Source organism: Artemia sp. Qi Xiang Cuo, chromosome 18 (genome assembly GCF_049724085.1).
Source record: "Artemia sp. Qi Xiang Cuo chromosome 18, ASM4972408v1, whole genome shotgun sequence".
Lineage (NCBI taxonomy): Eukaryota > Metazoa > Arthropoda > Branchiopoda > Anostraca > Artemiidae > Artemia > Artemia sp. Qi Xiang Cuo.
Genome location: NC_142811.1, coordinates 51,791,657 through 51,812,749, shown reverse-complemented (window position 1 = coordinate 51,812,749; position 21,093 = coordinate 51,791,657). Strand labels below are relative to the sequence as shown.

General features: G+C 35.4%; 1 protein-coding gene across 1 annotated transcript in view; it reads right to left on the bottom strand.

The window, feature by feature from the left end:
* The window catches only part of Uvrag (UV-resistance associated gene), a 61,556-nt gene extending 54,320 nt beyond the window's left edge, over nt 1-7,236 (bottom strand). Inside the window, exon 1 of the mRNA XM_089104435.1 lies at nt 7,058-7,236. The gene's annotated coding sequence lies outside the window, so the exon portion shown is untranslated. The remainder of the gene's footprint in view (nt 1-7,057) is intronic.
* Between the last annotated feature and the right edge of the window lie 13,857 nt (nt 7,237-21,093).

Here is a 21,093-nt window from a genome sequence, read left to right as displayed (position 1 = left end):
GCTATATTTTTGTCAGTGGACCCTGGAATTTTGACACCAATTATTTCTCATTTGTTTTACATGTTCAGTGAAGTTTCAACAGAGTCACCTATATTTCAACAGGTCCTGTTGCTGTCTGTTAAAAATTTTGACAAGGTTACTACAAGGTATTTGCAAAAGAAATGAATCAATTTATATAAGCCATTATCTGGGTTTGAATTTGACTAAAGGAACATTTTTAGTGCACCCACTACATTAAACAAGAATTTTCAACACTTGGAACCTAGTTTTGACAATGTAAAATTTGTTACCACTTTAATTTAATTTTATCAAGAAAAAGCTAATGTGACTAGAATTCAGATAAAATCAGATTTATCTGGATGCATTGGTGCTAATCCCAACTTATTTTTTTGCAATAAATAACCAAGTAGGCCTAACAGCAGTTTGAACATTGCATACCTGAAAAATTGTCTGGAGCTCTTTTCTTGTCAAAAACAGGGAACTGACTGAATTAAATGTACTTTTCTTATCTGGGTGTACTGGATATTGTGTCAACATTTCCTATTGTTTCCAACAGCTTCAAGAGATCACTCTCTAAGTCACAGCTAAGCAGAGTTATACCATTTTGAAGGAAAATTTCAACAGGGGTTCCAAAATTACACTGTCAAATCATCAGTACCTTTACCCTTTTGTTAAAATTTTGGTGACTATGGGCTGCTTTGATTCCTTTAAGAGCTCAAAATGGAATTTGCTACAGAAGTGATCATTTAATAATGAAAAAGGATAAAAAGCTATATATTCACTTTCCTCCTATGTAAATTATGTTACAAAATGTAAATTAACCCAATTTCATTTTTGCTACATTATTTTGAAAACTACAAATTTACCCTATCTGATAAGGAGAGGGACAAGTAAGTATTTATGATTGCTTTAAATTAGCCTAGTTTTCAGAATAATTTGGAATTTCCTTCAAATTTGACCCTGATTTTAACAATTGACAAGTTTTGTATATAGCCCAGTTTAGGGCAATAGCTGCCCTTAATAAGGGGGCTGAGAAGAAATTGTCACAGTAGCAACCACTTTTCTGAAAATATGCTGAATAGAAAGTCAAATGGTAACCAACACTACTATTCTTTTGACAACCTAATATAAGCTAGTAGACAAACCTAAGTTACTCAGTCCAGAATAGGGATCTAGGCAAATAACTGTTGTATAGCAGATTGTTGGGTACTTGTGCATTATATCTGACACAACACTATAGACTGTACAAGGAAATACTACAGGAAACCAGTCAAACGGGTATTTGCAATGGATAAATGGATTGCAAAGCATTATTTCTTATTGTATTTACAATATTTAAACTGTTGTTTTTTGAGGTTTAGGGGGGGGGAAGGTACCTAGTTTAGGTTACATATTTTATTTTATTTCATTAGCATTAACCAAACTTGACTTCTTTCATGCATAGGATATAATGCACAAGTATTGATAGTTGTATATGCCTAGAGAAGGACCTGTGGAGAAGGGAATATGTTAAAAACAATTCATGTTTCATTGGAAGTAATTGTAGCTAACAGATCTTGCATACAGCCCTGCTAAACTTTAACCCTGCCCCCTTAATGTACAAATAGGAGGGTAAGACCCCTAGAACTTGGCCAGTGCCAAATCTTAGCCATATATTCTGATTAAAAAGTATCTTTCCTATACATATACAGCAGGCCTCTAATCTTGGACCTTATGTGTATATGGCTAAATAGTTATGATTGGCTGATGGTTAAGACTAAACCAGATGGGATTGACTGACTACAATTGTGGATAACAGCTGGTTTTCAAACATTTGAAATTGGACAAAAGTTGCCTATACAATGTAGCCTATTTAAATACAATTATTTGGTTTCACAATACTTTTCTATGTAGTTGTAAGATATATGCCCAACCTAATGTTCTTCTAGCATGTTTCTTTGACACTCAATCTTAATGAAATATACCAAAGTTAATACTTTAGAGACAAATTTGGGCTATATATTTACAAATTAGGGGGGGGGGGTAGGGGTGAGGTTTAGCAGGTCTGCATGCCTAATGTGTTAGGTACAAGTATTCTGCATATTATGTAGTAAGAATTGTTTTTTAAGTTCACATCATTCAAATACTTTACCCTCATCCCCACTAATGTGCCTATAGTGTAAATTATATATTTTCTATCTATTCTGTCATTTTTCTTTGTCTTGTCTCATGCTAAGCTGAAACTAGTGAAAAAAATTCATCAATAAATGAACAACTTGAGCGGTAGGGCATTTATTATACAAGTATGGTAAAAAACCCAGCATCCAATCCAGCAAAATTATGCAAAACTAAAACCCTCACATCCAGGGTTGTCACCCCTCGTAAAATTTTACTAGATCTTGTAAAAAGCATATCCACCTTGTAAATCTAGTAAAATGGGGGTCAGATCTAGTAAAATCGAACAAATCGAGTAAATTTTTGCCAAAATCTAGTAAATTTCATACTCTCATCTGAAAGCATTTTGTAGGGAAAACGTACCGGAGGCAGTTGACTGTTGTCTTATTGTTCCTATAACATTTATTTTGTGGTCCCAAAACACAACAAACTGCTCAAGTCCTTTGGTGTGAAATTCGACACTTTTGAAATCTGTTTTTTTAATCAAGATCTGGACTTATTATATCTGAATTTTTCATTTTATAATTAGGCGATAAGTCATAAAAGGTATGTTGAGCAAAGGCTTTATGTTTGCAGGTTGAATGCCTGTTAAATGTTTTTGGAGTGACACCTTTGTGCTTATCCTTCTCTTAAGTCTCCTCTAGGCTAGTTGTATTTCCTTGTAATTCTCCCTTTCAGGGATGGGTCTACAGGCTAAAATATTTCCCGGTAAGGTATTTTGAAGTACCTACCTCCATTCCTCCCTCTAGAGGGTCCTGACCTTTGATGACCTTTAAAAATCTATGAGTTATAGAAGTGAAACCTTGCAAAATAGATCTTCTGCTTAAATGAATTACAACAAAATTGTTTTCAGCTTCACAACTTTGCTCAATCCCGATTTATAAGGTTTTAAAGATATGCAAATACATTTCCTAAATTTTTCTAAAAAGCAAAGGCAAGAAAAAAAGAACAGTGATAGAATGGTGCCAGCTGCTGAATTACGCCTTGCAGCGTTGGTTGCAGCTGAAAATATCCTTTGACAAAAATTGATACTTTGTTCCCGTTTTGAAAGTCTTTTGGGGATTCAGCTACAGCCAAACATACTGAAATGAAGCAAAATAAATTGACTGGCATTATTAAAAATGTTAGAGGATTTCATGGCAAGGACACTTTAGCATCTGTTCTTCAGAAGAACTTTTTTTCAATAATCACCAACAAAAGCACAGACAGATCAGATACAAAGTCCCTAGTTGTTATTGTGAAGTATGTAGACAGTGAGAATACAGTAAGGGAAGAATTTCTGGCACTACTAAAGGTGGACAACGCAACTGCAAGTGGGCAAAAGGACCTTCTGACAAAGTACTTTGAGAAAGTTGATGTTCCATTAGAAAATATGATTGGGCTTGGTCTTGATAATGTGTTGGTCAATTTGGGGCGCAAAAACGGCATCGCTAAGTGCAATGGATTTAGGCGTGAATAAGGCCTACTTGTACTTCCTTTCGTATATACTGGCAAAGATCAACAAGTTCAACCTTGAGTTCCAGTCATGCAGAGCAAGGATTTATTGCCTTTTGAGACGTACCCATGAGCTTTACTTGTCTACTCTGCTGTGTTTCCTTCGTCCTGAGAAGCTCAAAGGTAACTTTACTTCCCTGAACGTGAGCAGTCCTGAAAACTTTTTGAAGCTTGAAAATGTTAGACTTGGGTTGAATACCGTGTTACACCTTGAAAGCCTGTCAGTGGAAGATCGACGTCACTGGGTGCAAACTATTTGAAAAGCTTGCCTTGCTTATCTTATTGAACTTGCTAGGCAGATCTGTACTAGGATAAGACTGGATTACCCTATTCTTACATCTTTAGAACTTCTGGATCCACTGAAAGCTAAGAGCAACGAAACTATGTTACTTTTCCCTCTTCTACAGAGGTTTAAACATGTTGCTGTTAGAAACTGCAGAAAGGAAGGGGAGAGGATGAAGATGCTGGAGGACCTTAATAGTGAGTACAAGGAAATTCAAATCTGAAGTGAATTTATTTCAGAAATAGTATCAGAATCAGATTTAGACTGTCCTCCTACATTCTGGAAGAGGCTTACCAAACTGAAAGATTGTAGCGGGAAAGCCATGTTCTGAGTGCTCCCCAAGTTTATGTTGACCCTCTGTGCTTTGTCCCAAGCTTCAGTTGGTGCAGAGCAGCAGTTTTCCAGTTTAAATAGGGTAAAGGCACCGATGATTTGACAGTGCAATTTCTGAACCACTGTCGAAATTTTCCTTTGAAACGGGATAGCTCTGCTTAGCCGTGACTTAGAGCGCTATCTCTTAGAGCCGTCGTTATATTTCGACGGTGCAAAACGTGGACACTATATCCAGTACACCCAGATAAGAAAAGAACATTCAATTCGGTCAGTTTCCTGTTTTCAACACAAAAGGAGCTCCCAACAATTTTTCAGGTATGTAATGTTCAAACTGTCATTACTTGGTTATTTATTGCAAGAAAAAATTTGGATAAGTACCAATGTGGCAAGATACATCTGATCTTTTCTGAAATGTAGTCACATTAGCTTTTTCTTGATAAATTAAAAAAGAATGGTAACGGAAATTGCATTGTCGAAACTAGGTTCCAAGGGTCAAAAATTCTTGTTCGATGTAGTGGAATACCAGGCAGACTAAAAATGTTCCTTCAGCCGCATTCAAGAGTAAATATCAGCTTCTATCAAGGGATTTATTTCTTTGGCGAATATCTCGTAGTAACCTTGTAAAAATTTTGGACAGACAGCAACAGGCCCTGTCAAAATATAGGTGACTTTGTCAAGACTTCACTGAACATGTAAAACAGATGAGAAATAGTAGGTGTCAAAATTCCAGGATCTACTGACAAAACCATAGGCACCATAGCTGTTAAATTTACGGGTGCTTTCTGCGCAACGAGAAATTTTGATGATTATTATTTCTAATAATATTTCAGATGAAAGAACTTTTAAACTTTGAAGTTTTACTTAAAGACCCTGGATTTTTCCATCATCTGAGGAACTGCTGCTTGGCCTCATACCATGCAGGGGCGTAAATTGCTATGGGGCGGGGGGGGGGGGGGGCAGTTGCCCCCCAGACCACGTTTTGACCAGACCAGACCCCCAGACTTCTAGAGTAGAAAAACTGGTTTTTTTACAAAAACTGTTGAATCATTGGTACCTTTACCCTATTATCAAGGTGACTGGGTAAAACCAATTAAATATCAACATAGTTGGAGCTCTCATGCACTCCAAGCAACTCTGCCTCAGAGACACAAGATGTGTTTTGGAGTGGGAGATTCCACCTGCTCCAATTGATAGATGCAGAAAATAGAAGATGAACGCAAACAAACCCAGTCCCTGGGAAACAGAAGAGGGTGCAGGACCGGCGGTTAAGTTTTGAAAAAGTTGAATTCGGTCTGTCAAAACTGACTTTATTATTATTGTTTTTTACTTTGAATTTCATTTTTCGTGGTCATTTGTTTTTTTTTTGTGTACCTGAAATTTTTGTGAAGCTTAGCTGTAAGTATATACTGAAACTAAAAACTTTCAGAAAAGTTGGTTAAACTATGGAGTAAGGCCAAGCCTGTCAAAAATTAGGAGTCTGGCAGAAACTGTTTGGACCTAATGAATAACTAGGAACACATTTCCTACATATTTGAAGGCAAATAAGCCAAATGGCCAAAAGAAATCATATAAAGATGTCGCTCAAGCAGAAAAAAATATGCACTAGCTACTTTTTAGTTTTGTTTTCATTTTGATGACAAAAGTATTTACTAGCTTTCTTGCGCCAATGTGCGTGTTGTGGCAAAAGCCATGACACGCGCACATTTTTGGCAACATCTAGTAAAACGGAAGCCAATCTAGTAAATTTTTTTGCCCAAAACTAGTAAAAACCAAATGGTCAGAGTGACAATGCTGCTCATATTTTGTTACCAAAGAGGAATTCAGAAGGATTCTGTATATTAATCAATAGCAAAAAATCTAAGCTATCCATCAATATGGTTATCATTAAAATTATTTAAGATCAAAGACTTGAAATTATTAGTTTATTGACTTACCTACAGGGACCTCTTTTTGGGAATACCAATTATCTTATTTTGATGTATATACCCTTATATTGTTTCAGTTTTATTCATATATTAACAGAATGCTGATTTTCATCTGATTCTAGAAATGTATTTTTTATTATTTGATATTTATCCTATAAATCACAAATATTAAATATAATCTTTCTTTTCAAAACAGGGACCACATTTTCAATTTATACTGACAAATTATTGGTGAAAATTTGACTAAGAAGACAGGGTTCTTGTTACTGCCCTCACATTGCATCATGATGTAGTAAAAAGGGGTGGTCCAAAAACATTGCTATTTTTCTGGAATGCTAAAGAAAAGTGGTATTTCCCAAAAAGAGGTCTTTTACCCTACCCTTTTCTTAGGTTAAATCTACCCAAGGTTGACTATGTCTGTGATTAGGATATGTTGTTATAACTTTAATATCATGTGTCAAAGATTACACAAATTTTCTAAGGTTAAATTTAGCTTTAAATAAGTTGACAAGATTAGGCTTCACTGTTGTCTATCAATATAGGCTATTTCAAATTGTGAATGTTGTCCCCATGTACTTGTAAGTTGAAACAACTGTGGTAAAAACAAAGCAGACCAGAAAAACAAACCAGAAAAAAGTGACAAAATGCATTTGAAATATTAATATATTTGCACATTAGGGGGGGGGGGGGGGTAAAGTAGGCTATAGCAGGGCTGCATGCAAAATGTGTGAGCTACAATTATTTTGAGTGTTATGAAGTGTGAATTTTTTCTTAACATGTTTCCTTCTATACAGGTCCCTTTCTAGGGATATACCCAGATAGGCTTTGGTATGCATTCATTCCTAAAAATAAGATGAACTTGTATAACCTAAGGGATCCTCTTCCAGCTTCAATGATTTTGGTTGTTGCTATTTCTTGAGTTTTAGCCTAGATCCATTTCTGACTTCAAATACTATGGGGCTGTAATTTCCTTATGTCGTGAAGTAGACCAAAGAGGATGTTGCAGTTACGAATTCAGGATTAATCTTTAAGGAGTTAGCATCCAGATTTGTCTTAATTTTTTCTATGTTACTAAAATTTCAGATTTACTTAAGTTTGACCGTAGCGCTACCTCTTCGGATTATACTTACAGTGGCAGTTATGGTTCGTTTACACATTGCGGAAATCCGTCCGTAACTGTTCGAACTATGGCTAAAATAACGCTGCGTTTAAAGGCAAAGATTTCAAATTATTGCAACAGCATGACCTATGTTCTTACCCTATTCCGAAAGCTGTTGAACAATAGAGAGCCAAATGATACCGTTTTTCTTAGTTTTTTTATAGCCTGGGTCCGCAGGATCATAGAAGCTGGGTGTAGCCTTGAACCAAAGGTATAACATCGTGTAGTTTTTGATAATCCATACTCATGATTTTATTCATTTAAAAATCTCGCCAAGATTCCGTCCTGATTTGACGAAAATGTTGCGGAAAGCTAGAGATTTTTTCTAGCACAAAAACGGACGGAATTTCAGCACGGATTGCTAAATCCGCATGAATTTCCGCAATGTGTAAACGAACCATTACCGCACACATTGACAAACTGTTGGTGAATCTGATTGCACAGCTGCCCAAGCAAATTCAGTCCCAGATTTTGCATACTAGTCCAGGTGGACATTTTCCATCACGCGTCAACCCAAAATCAATCCAATCTTTCATCCCTTAGTTCTATGACTACCTACCTTAGTTCTGCTTTAGGAATGATGTATGGACGGATGGATGATAGACTTGTCTATCAAAAAGTGGAATAACATAAATTTTATACAATCCTAAAAAAACCTTCTGCCAGATTTGCCTCTCACTCACTTGGACCAATTCGAGACAACCAAGATTGCATAGCCTGTTGTGGTTGACTCTGGGCTTCCACACATACAATCATTTTACGGTGAAATATCGCATAGCCTAGACAATCTTTTGTCATTTCTGTTTGCTTATTCAGGCATTTTACAGTGACTACAGTATTTTGCCTTCTTAAGATGTGAGTATTGTTTATTTGTTTGTTTTGTATTTTTTTTTTTGTCTTTTTATTTATATGCTGGGTTTAAATTAACTTAATTTTTTTTCGTTGACAGAGGCTTATGACGTGGCATCAAAATATTTGAATTTTTATCATTAAAAGTTTTTTTTATTGCACTGTTTTGTTTAAATTATGCCCGTCTTGTCCCTCCTAAGCTCTCTAAATTGCAAAGTAGTGTGGTCTAAAAGATTATTTTTTTTTTAAATAATAGCCTAATTTCACATATTGACAGTATGGACCATGGTGGACCACTCAGAGCTTATTCAAGCTCTTGACTCGATTGGGGTGAAGTGTTCAAGTCTGGAGTTGTTTTCATCGTATCTACGCAATCGGTATCAGATATTTCAGAATGGGTCATTTTTATCTTCAAAAAAGAAAATAGAGTGCGGGGTCTCACAAGGGTCAATCCTGGGACCCATACTTTTCACTATTTTCATTGATCGAGTGAAACATTACCTGTCAGAGGCTGGTGTTACCCTGTTTGCAGATGACACTTTGCTCTTTCTGGCGGCGCCTTTACTTGATGTTTTGTATAATAAAATTAATAAGGCAGTTTCTGAATTTCTAACTTTTTCTCAGCAAAATATGTTAACCCTAAACTTTTCTAAAACCTTTTTCATGATATTTTCTAGATTTTCGTCTAGTGCTGGAAATGACCATATCACGGTTCAAGAAAATGTGATAAAGAGAGTAGCAACAACGAAGTGTTTGGGGTTTTTAATTGATGAAAACCTGTCATGGAAAAACCATTCAAGTGCAATAGCTGAAAAATTAAACCAAGGACTGGAGACGAAACGAAGAATCGAAAACTTTGTCTCGAAAAAGATCCTAAAAATGATTAATTTTTCTACATTTTACCCTTATATTATCTACAGATTGCTCTATATGGACAAGTAATTTTGTAACATGTTTCAAAAGAGTGCAAACACTTCAGAATAGAGCTGTAAATTTGTTATCCGAATTTGAAAAGTCTGACGTGCTTCTTGCTCATTAACATTTTAAAAATAACAGGTTAAGAAAAGTATCTCGAGTTTGAGATTACTTAGTTATAGTTTTTTCATATAAAAATTTGGACGTTCTACTCATCCGAGCTTTTGATAGTCTTTTTAATTTTAACAGAGACTGTCATGGTCATAATACAAGAAAAGCTGATGACTTAACTCATTAGTTTAGGAGCACCACTCGGGGATCTTTTGTGATTCGCCATTATGGTCCCCATGTTTGGAATATATTGCCCGAGTTAAAAATGCGCCTAGTCTTCCGGCTTTCAAGTCACGGGCAAAGAAGTTTCTTTTATCTCGTGAGTGAATTTGGTGCTAAACCCACTCCAGGTTGTCATTCTATTTAAGATTTTTCCCCGATTTACTTCGCTTTTTTTTGCTTTTTTTTCTATATACTTCTTGTCTTTTCCTCTTTCTCTCTTTTTTCCTGTATTCCTTCATCAGATAAGTTTCTTGTGTATTGAGTAGCAAGGTATGAATGTTGTTTTAATTAGCAGAGAGTGATAACCCCGCTTGCCTTTTCAAGCTTATTGCCTTTCTTGGCAGGCGAAAGACGAATAGTGTTTGTTTGTTTTCTCATATCTCATGTCTCATAACTATTATAAGGGGTCCCACTAGAAAACTTATGTGAGTCTAATTTTAAGCGGCAAAAAAAACATATTACTTCAGCTTTTGTAAATAACCTTGGGCAATAGCTGTATCTTATGTTAGGGTATGGAACTGGGATGCAGAATAAAATGCCAGTAATGATAACATTTTAAAATAGCTGTAAGTGAGAGAACAAATGGTAAATTCCATTTGTTTTTCTTTTTGACTTTTGCTCTAGCTTACAAACAAATTGATTTCTCAAAATTAGTGTAAATTACAATAATTAACAGAGTCAAACTCAAAACGAGCAGAAGTTAACATAAGTTGGGTGCAAAACCCCTCTGCCTGCCCAAGGCCAGAACAAAATTTGCACTTGTGAATTTCTGCTCGTTTTGAGTTTGCCTCGGTTAATTATTGTAATTTCTGTTCGTTTTGGGTTTCATTTATTTATCAATGCTGATTTGTGGTAGTTTCACGCTTGGTAGATTGTTTGATTTTAGTGTACCTCATTTTTTGTTTAATGGAGTTCTTTACTTTTCTTTGAAAAACTTATTTTGTGGAAAAAGTTTCTTTTAGTTATTTTCTGTTCGTTTTATATTCACATAGTCTTTTCAGGGAAAAGAAAATAATACTTTAAATCTTTTCTTTTTTAAAGACTTTATAGTTTGGCTGCTATTTGTATGCTGAAGAAGATTATTTAGCAATTTTTGACAGCATATACCCTTTTATAAATCTGGACACAAATAGAACAGTTTAATTTGGCTTAATAACTCTTCTAGTTGACCTGTAATGGAAAACTTGATAGCATTCGCAAAAAAATCTGTTTACTTTCTTTGATAGCTTGGATACACTTACGATACTTGGTCACAGACCAAGCCTGCGGTCTGTGATCATTGATGATCGCAATAGTATTTCCAGAGTTGAGAACATTAGGTATCTCGGTATCCAGCTAGACAGTAACCTGTCATTTAAATCTCATATAGATAAAGTGAAACTAAAGATAAACCGAAAAGCTGGAATGATGTATCGCCTTAAATTTCTCCTACCTTATCATGCTATGCATTCTGTGTATTTCTCCCTTATTCACTAATACCTTAGTTATTGTCCCCTCGTTTACTTGAACCCCTTCACTAGTCATCTGGCTTCACTACAGAGGCTACAAAATAAGGGAATCCGTGTTCTAAAAAAGTTAATTCCATTTCCCTCGTCAATGCCTGATTCGTCTCCCACGAAGAGTGCCTATAAGTTTCTTAGTATCTTGCCTATCTCTCAATTTCTTCAGTTTTTTTTCGATAGTTTTGTTGGGATGTTATTTCAAAAAAAGTCTACCTTCAATGATGTATTCTCTCGATCTGCCTCCTAATGAACTTGTCCATCATCATAATACTCGTTTCGGTTCCAATCCTCGTCAGCCTCTGATCAGAGGTGAGTGATCTAGATTTAGTTTACGCAATTGCCTTATTAAATTTTATTTATCATTGGATGACAATGAAATTGTTCGCTTTCCCCTTCCCTTGTTAAAGAAAATGTTGAAGGTGAGTTAACTTGATTAATATTAAAAGTTGGTTCAACGTTTTCTTTTAATATATTGGTTAATTTTTTTTTATTATTAGTGCTTTGGCCTATGATTGGTTTTGTCCGGTTTCTCTGATACCCCACCTAAATATGTTTTATTTGTGTGGTTTTTTTTTTTTCTTGGATCCGACATGGTAAGTCGCGTTACGTTTTCTCTTTCTTTTTGTTTTATATATTCTTTCATTGTCTTTCAATTTAGTATGCCCGAGCATTTTATTGATTGTCCTCGCTGCCGGGCAAGTTTACATATTTAGTAATGCTTTATTTTGAAAATTAAAACCTTGAACCTTGAGCCTCCTCAAAAAGAACCAGATGTGTAGGAATTTCAAAGATATGCAGGGCCAAGGCGGAATCAAAGTTGTTATTTTTATTTTCCAATCTTAAGGACTTATCTATTGAAATTTTGTGTTCATGCAAATGTTCACCAAGTTGTTGATGAGTCCTACCAATGTAAAAATTCCCACATGAACAAGGGACTTTGTAGACACCAATATCCCGTACAGGGTCAGTTTTATCTTTTCCTGAGTTGAAAAAATGTTCAACTTTTTGTTCGGTTTTGAAAGAAACAGAGAGATCATGTTTTTTTTAAAAACATTTCCAAGTTTATCGCTAAGTTTGGAGATGAATGGTAAAGGAGTGAAATTTTTTATTGAATTGCCGGAATAACTAAATCAAGGGGGATGGGCTCCCTAATTTCTTGTTTTATCTTTTTTAATAGTCTATCTATGATATTTTCAATAAGGTATATTGGGTAACCATTGCAGAATAGAATATCTTTGATGAACTGATTTTTAAGACTCTGTCGACTAAAGAGATTATTACCCCTCTTTTTACAGATGGGGGGGGATGGGAATCTGAAAAGAGGGGCAATAATCTCTTTATTCGACAGAGTTTTAAAAATCTGTTTATCAAAGATATTCCATTCTGCAATGGTTACCCAATAAACCTTATTGAAAATATCATAGATAGACGTTTAAAAAAGATAAAACAAGAAAATAAGGAGCCTGTCCCCCTTGATTAAGTTATTCCGGTGTTATATGAATATTAGAGTAAGTAATTAATTTACTGCCAACTACGACCTCTACTTTATTTTAATAAAGATATAATTTTGAAAACTACAAAATGATTATAAATGTTAGATTATTTGTTTCAAATTTGGGCCCCTAAAATTTCTGTGTCCAGGTCGAGTTCCCCCTCAACTCCTCTCTTCTAGAGCCAACTGTGGGGAAAGAGGTATCAGAAAACTTATGAAAAACGCAAGCCTAGATTTGTTTTAAAGATGTCTGAAAATTCTAATTATTCTGTTCCAAGATTTCTCCCGTTAGTCTAAGGGAAAATCAAATCTCTTTTGTTGAAAGGGGCCATCACAAATATTGATCAAAACTGAGGTTGGACCATTAATTGGATCATGTTGTTAATTAATTTGGTCAAAATTGAGCTGCTTTCACTGTTAGGATTGTCTTCACTTTCTGTTCTTCTGTTGCTATAAGCAGACGTAGATGGGAATCTAATCTCTTTTCAATACCTTCATCTTCTTGTTCTACTTTCCGTTGCTTTATAAAGTTAGTTCTGAGCCAAGGAAAGTAAGTAAGGAGCTCTGCTCTTTATTGATTTTATTAGCCTGTTAGAACCAACTACAATTCTGAATTGGTATAAATTATATTTTTAATTAGATTAGAAATCACATCAGAGAAGAGAGTTGGACAATCTTGGTTTTTACGGAACTGGTTAAGGAACTGAAAGTTTAGCCATCCTACGTCGCTGAGCCTAGGGACGTGCTTTTTCTGAATTAATAAATTACAGAATACACAGCTGCCCAGCTGTCCCAATCCTGGGACCACATGACTACTCTGTCACCTAATCGAGGGTGGTGTACCAAGTGGTTAAAAAATAAAAATAGCCATTTTCTTCCCTAAGTCTTCAATAAGGTATTTTTCTTCAAGCGATAACGTAAAAACGTTCCTATTTAGAAAAGATCTTACTCGTTTTAGTTCAAGAACATTACAGAATACATAAATAATCATTGCACACGCATAAAACAAATATAAATTAAGCAGTGGACCCAGATTTTACTAAGGCTGTCATTAATGAGTTGGTGCAGACGACAGTAGTAATGTACTGTTAACGCTTCAGGTGGATTAAAGTGAGTTTAATAAGCCCGGATTCTTTGCCAGCTTTACCGTTAACATTAAAGTGAGTATCCCTCTTCCACTTCCTTCAACTCCCACGACCATCATAGGAGATAAAATCTCGCAGATAAAATCTCGAACAACGCGCTTTTCCAATAGCCCCGTGCATCTCATCATTCAGTTGCATGTGATTTTAAAATGATGTCTTAGCAAATTAAAAACTAAATCCTTTAAATTACCGTTATTGAAACTGTATACAGGAGAACTACAACTCCCCTCATTGAACAACAATAAAAAATCACTTTTTTACATGGGCAGAAGTGATAAGTCCTCATATTTTTTTTTCGTGACTATTGAGGCACTAGAATATCACAGAGAGCTTTTTAAGGACTCATAAACGACAAATATTGTATTTTATCGTTTTTTATGCCTAGACTCGATAAGGCCGTCATAAAGTGCCACAGGGTGCACCAAAAGTGTAATTTTGGTGACCTTTTTGGAATGGAATGACTGGGCTGGACACATGGACATCATAGAAAGCTAATTACGGGCTCATTTATAAACTAATTTTTATATTCAATCGCTCTTAATAAATCTGACTTTAAGTTTGACGTCACTTTATAAGTTACGCATGGCTCCCAGATAATGCACTTTGGTTTAGACCCCGAAGCCGCGCCGAAAAGTCGGCGGCGCGCCGCAGAGCTTGCATCAGCGCGCTGATACCCCCGCTGATTCTATCGGCGGCGGCGTCACTAATACGCCGCCATTTTTTTGTTTTTTTTCTCTCTTTTTCGGTTATTGATATTGACCTCTGGGCTTCAACCGTCATCCCGGCTAATCTGTTTCTTAAAAAAAAATACTGTCATCTTGGGCTCGCCATGTATATCGGTTCATAGGAAGGAGAAGAAGAAATTTTTCTTGAAAAAAAAAATTCTACCTTCCACTTTAAAATTCTGTTCATTTTTCTTTCTGATTTGTCGGATGAAAAGAGGTAGGTAAAAGAGCATTAGGCAATTCAGGATGTTGTCATAGGCAGCGCAATCGAGCTGTCTAAGTAAAGAACAATGTTGGCACATTGTATTGTTTATTTTTTTTTTCATTTTTTTTTGTTTTTTTTTCCATACAAAGGCAATTCTTATCGAAGGAGTTTTAGTAAAAAATTAAAAAATGGCTCATTCTATTGGAAATTGGAATAACTAGTGCCCCTTTTAATAGTCGAAAGTGATTGGAAGGCAGCTAAGACCCCTTCCACGCCAACCGTTTCCCCAAATACATCCAATCAAAATTTTAAGATAGCCATTTTGTTTAGAGTAACTGATTTCCAGAGAGAAAATATGTTTTTGGAGGAGGTTACTCCCCCACAACCCTTAGGGCAAGGGTTTTGTAGTTATGCCCTGGAGGTGTATAAGAACGATGTTGGCACAATGTATTATTTATTATTTGTTTCCTTTAGACCAGGGCACTTCGAAGTTGTCGCAGAAACTTCGAAAAGGGCTCATTAAATTGGATATTGGAGTGGCTTGTGCCCTTTTTAATAGTCAAAATGATTGGAAGGCAACTAACACCCCTTCCATGCCCACCATTTCTCGAAACACATCCAATCAAAATTTTGAGATAGCCATTTTGTTTAACGTAGTTGAAAGTTCTGGAAATTAGGTATTAGAGGATGACAACCACCCTCACAGCCCTTAGGGTAAGGGTTGTAATTTATTCTCTGGGGGCATATACGGTGTTTATAGAAAGCGTTGTCATAGAAACTCAAAAAAGGGATCTTTAGTTTGGAAATCGAAAAGCCTAGTGCCCTTTTTAATAATCGAAAGTGATTGGAAGGCTTGACATTTTTATAGTAGAGATCGATGTGTGTATAATGTATAATTTTTGGTGTTGTTGTTGTTGTTTAGACCAGGGCACTTCGTATCAAAGGAGTTGTAGGAACTTCGAAAAGGGCTCATTCGATTGAAAATAGAAAGGGCTGATGTCCTTTTTAATAGTCGAAAGTGATTGGAGGGAAAAAAATCCCCCTCCCACGCCCACCCTCCCATTTGCCTTTATGTTTAAAAAGTAAGTGTTGCCTTAAGATTAAATCAAAATGCACTGTGTTTATGCTAATTCCCAATAAGGCATCTCAGCAGTATCCCAAGAACGACTGAGGGTATTATGTTCAAACTTTCAGGGCTTCTTCTGCTCTTAAAATTTGACAAAATCAAAATAGCGTAAGTGTATCCAAGCTATCAAAGAAAGTAAACAAATTTTTTTGCGAATGTTATCAAGTTATGTTATCAAAATTATGTTATAATTTTCCATTTCAGGTCAACTAGAGGAGGTATGAAACTAAATTAAACACATCTATTTGTGTCCAGATTTTTATAAGGGTCTATGATGTTAAATTTTGCAGAAAATTGCTTTCCAGCATACAAATAGCAGGCCAAACTATAAATTCTTAAAAAAATGAAAAGATTCAAAGTATGATTTTCTTTTTCCCTGAAAAGACTATGTCAATATAAAACGAACAGAAATTAATTAAAAAAACTGTTTCCAAAAAATAAGGTTTTTCAAAGAAAAGTAAAGAACTCCATTAAACCAAAAATGAGAAAAATTAAAATCCAATAATCTACCAAGCATGAAACTACCACAAATCAGCATCGATAAATAAATGAAACCCAAAACGAACAGAAATTACAATAAATAACCTAGTCAACTTCAAAACGAGCAGAAATTAACATAAGTTGGGCTCAAAACCCCTATGACTTCCCAAGGCCAGGATGTAATTTGCAATTTACTGACAAAAATACAAATGAATATGCATTGTTAGTTTAATATACATATAATGATATTTAGTAATCAAAATGTTAATATTATTTGATTTATTAAAGTTATAAAAGTAAAAACATTTATATTTTTCAGTAAAGTGAAAATTAAGTTCTGGCCTTGGGAAGGCATAGGGGTTTTGAGCCCAACTTATGTTAATTTCTGCTCATTTTGAGTTTGACTCACTTATTTATTGTTATTTTTGTTCGTTTTGGGTTTCATTTATTTATCTATGCTGATTTGCGGTAGTTTCCCACTTGGTAGATTATCTAGAGCTAGTATAGAAATATATCTATAGAAATGAATTACATTTTTTTTGAACAGTTAGCAGAGCACACTGAAGTTGAAGTAGCCTTAAATTTTGACTTGAAACGTTATAACTTGACCACTTCTTTCAGAAAAGAATTTTGGAGGGTTATTCCGTGTTGATAAGAAAAGAGGGTAAAGGTGCAGTTTAGTTCCTCCTGTAGTGTAGGGCGCAGGAGCCCTATGGTGAAGGTGCAGGTTTGTCCTCCCTTATAAAACAACTTATTTCAGCAGATACAAAGAAGAAGCCCATTTGCGGCATTCTGTGGGACCCCAAGGTCCAATACTAGTATCAGATCCCACGAGTGGCAGTTTACGTTCGTCAAGTTCTGGCTGTACCGGCCACATGTGCCCCAGCTAAACGGCTTTTTGGCACGACAGGACTGATAGTGATTGCAAAAACATAAATGGCTCCAGGCAGAGTGAACAAACTCACTTTTGTTACATCAATTGTAACTGAAGTGATGTAACCGCTGATTTAAAATTGTTGGTGTTGTTAAGCCATGGTATCTGATTTGTATACAGTGTTTATCGAGGTTGAACGTGCTTGGTGAAGTGAATTTTTATTATTATTTTTAATCAGAAAAATCGGCGCGCCGTGGCGCGTCCGGCGGTCTAAAATCGGCGGCGCGCCGCCAAAAAAATTTCGGCGCCTCCGGCGGCGCGCCGACGCCAATACTGAATCATACATTCGCCGCCGTCATTTCGGCGTGGCGCGGCTTCGGGGACTACTTTGGTTATTTTTTCATTTTTTTAGATAAAAAATAACCTAAAAGGGTTTTGTCCAGTGAAAAAAATCTCACCAGACAAATTCCCCTCCCTACCCTCGCGGACATTCTCCTCTATAAAGAATCCCCTGGAAATTTTCCTTAAATTTGACATAATATTCGAAAAAAATGTATGAATTATTAGCGTCCTAGTTGAGCAATGTTTGATTAAAAACATCCAGAAAATCTTAACAATTCTTGGCAGCATTGTGGTAGAAACCTTACATTAATTAAAAATTACCCGGAAACCTTACAAAAATTACGCAATCGGATATGAAAAAACGACACCTACAGATCGAAAATTTTATTTGTATCTTTGTTAAAAAAAATCTAGAAAAATTACACAGACGTATTTTTGTGTGAATTAGGGTATGGGAGGTATCCATTTCCGCAAAAAGGATGGGGGCCTGTATTTTTATAGTAGAGATCGATGTGGGTATAATGTATCAGTTTTTTGTTGTTGTTGTTGTTTAGACCAGGGCACTTCGTATCGAAGGATACGAAGGATACGTAAATTTTCTTTTACGTTTAAAATTCCCTTCACGAAGCGAAGCTTCGTCTCCTAGTGCTGCATATTAAAACTGATGAAAAAAAACTGTGTAGTAGACGTCGAAGCAGGGCCCCGGTGCTCGGCATGTGGTAGGCTTATTTATATTGATTCTCATGTAAGTAGCAACCTCCAAATGAGTCAGCTTTTTTTGCTACTGTTTCCTTGGGAAAATGCAGGGCTCCTCAGGGAACACATATAACGTTGAAGTGTCCCAATGAATTATAATCAACTGTTGCGTTATTTATGGCATCTTTGTTGGTTTGTACTGGGATTTGCATCACATTTTGTTGGTGTCAAAGATTGTGGTGGCGTTACTGTTCTAACGTAATATTTCTTCTTCTTCATTTTAATTTTTGAATTGTTCTGATTTTTGCTGTCGCTTGTATTCTAACAGCACAATTATTTGTTTTTCACTTTATTTTGATACGTTCTAATATTTGCTTTCTCACGATTGCTTCTAATTCTCACTGCCGCTTATCTTTCAACCGCATATTTCCTTGTTCTCGCTGTGAAATATCTTTTATTCGCATGTTTCTTTGTTCTTCCCTTTTGAGCAGTTTTATTCTTGCTGTCGCTTATCTTCGAACCCTAAGTTTCTTTGTTCATCAATTTGTTGTAGTTGTTGCTGCCGAAAGTATTCCGACTGTATATATTTATTCTTCGTTTTCTTTTATCATTACTTTAGACATTTTTTAAATACCCTTTACCTGAGCTGCTCGGATTGGTTTGGTCAAGTTTGATGATTAAGGTTATTCATTTTTCCAATAGACTTTATGAACTACTTAAAACGCGTTTTGTAAACGGAATAATTACACTTGATATTTTATACTGAGCATTATTCTTTTTGTAATGTTGCATGCGTCATAGATCTAAAAACGATAAGGTAACTCCTGGGGGAGGGGGCGAGAATGATGTAACTAATTCTCTTAAAATGTACTCATAAATATGACATTAATCATATGATTTGTCTTATCAATCACATGTTTCTTGTTAATTTTGCTTACACCATAGACAATGAAAGGGATACAACCACTACTGACGCAAATATGACGTATATATGCTTTTCGAATGTATTCATAAAAATGATGTTACTCACATGAGTATTTTTTAACAAAATTAAGGCTTTTAACCACTTCTTTCAAACTTCTGACCTATATAGATCGTTTTTTAAGCCAGAAAAACCTAAGGTACCAATTTTCCTAGAAAAATATGGAATTATTTTAGAGAAAAAAAATAAATAAATGAATAATCTCTCGTTTTAAGAGATAATATAATATAGTATCACACTGCTACTTATCTTTTAACCGCATATTTCCTTGTTCTTGCTGTTCCATATCTTTTAGCCGCATACTTATTTGTTCTTCACTTTTGAGTAGTTTTAGTTCTTGCTGCCAATTATTTTCGAACCGTATGTTACTTTGCTCTTCACTGTTGTTTTTGACTCGTTGTAATTATTACTGACGGAATTATTCTATCTGTATATACTGCTCTTCATTTTCGTTCATCATTACTTTAGGTAAGTACTTCCTAAGACCACACTGGCTATACATGACGTATGAAGCTAAGAGAGGAAAGGAAATAATAAAAGAAAAATAAAACCAAAAAGGGTGAGAAAACGAGGATTTTATCAGCCAGTGGTAAAATATGAAAACGATAAACAAGTAAATAATTCGACAAGAACCTCCGCCAAGTCGTCTTCAGTGCTAAAAAAAACAAAACAAAAAAAAAACAACAAGAATATAACCTCATGGAGTTTACTGTACAAGATCCAAACAGGCACTGAAGGAAAGACCAAGCCGAAACCAATGAAAACAGGGATTAACCAAAGAGATTTGGCAACAATGTTTTTCCCCGCAATACTGTTTGCTCTTCTGCAATTTCTTTTTTCATTAGAAATGTTAATAGGTTCTCTTAAATTCGATTGGGTGGAAACATCAATTGAATCTTTTAGTATTACACTGTTATAAATTGGGCTTAATGAAATGTCTCTGGTGTCTCTATTTATAGCCAAATTTCTGTTTATATATTTTTTTTCTCAATTACCTCTTTAAAAGATTGAGGTTGGCCATTTACAGTAGATATTAAAGTTGCCTCTTCAAAAAGAACAAGATGTGTAGGATTTTCGAAAATATGCTAGGCAAAGGCGGAACAAAAGTTGTCGTTTTCATTTTTCCATCTCCGGGACATATCTATTGAAATTTTGTGTTCATGTAAACGTTCACCAAGTTGTTGATGGGTCCTACCAATGTAAAACTTACCAGATGAACACGGGGCTCTGTAGACAGTACTACCCAGTACACGGCTAGTTTTATCTTTTCCTGAGTTGAAAAAATGTTCAAATTTTTGTTCACTTTTGAAAGAAACAGAGATTGTGTTTATATAAAATTGTCCAGGCTTAAAAATGGTGGCCAAGAACTTTCCTACACCCGTATCTGAAGAACTAAAATATGCCATAATAGGACTGTCTTTTTAACTGTCTTTTTTACGGTTGTTTGAGCTATTTGCAATGGCTGAAACAACCGTAAATACATCAAAATATATTACGGGAGTGGAGTCTGCTATTTTTAGCTCTCATGGGGAGGTTGAAAATCCAGACCTACACAGAGGGGAAATTGTAAAGAGTATTCTTGAGTATATGCCATCTTTGTCGCTTTCAACTCAGTCAAAAGAAGAAGTTAAAATCCTTCGGAACTTAAAAAGAGATAAAAACACAGTAATTACAAGAGCAGACAAAGGAAACACAGTAGTAATTATAAATTTTTCAGATTATGAAATGAAAGCAAATACCCTTTTAATGGATAAAAATACTTACAAAGAAATAAAAAGTGATCCTATAGACAAAAACACACAGCAGTTGAAAAAAGAATTAGGAATTTTAAAAGAAAGTAGACAAATTACCCCTCATATGTACACGAAATTCTACCCCAAAGGATGTTCAGCCCCAAAGTTTTATGGTCTGCCTAAAATCCATAAGAAATATATTCCGTTACGTCCTATTGTAGCATTTTATGGTTCTCCAGCTTCGGATGTAGGAAAGTTCTTGGCCACCATTTTTAAGCCTCTTTTAAGCACACAGAAATCTTACATAAAAAATTCCATAGAACTTGTTGAGAAGTTAAAATTTCAA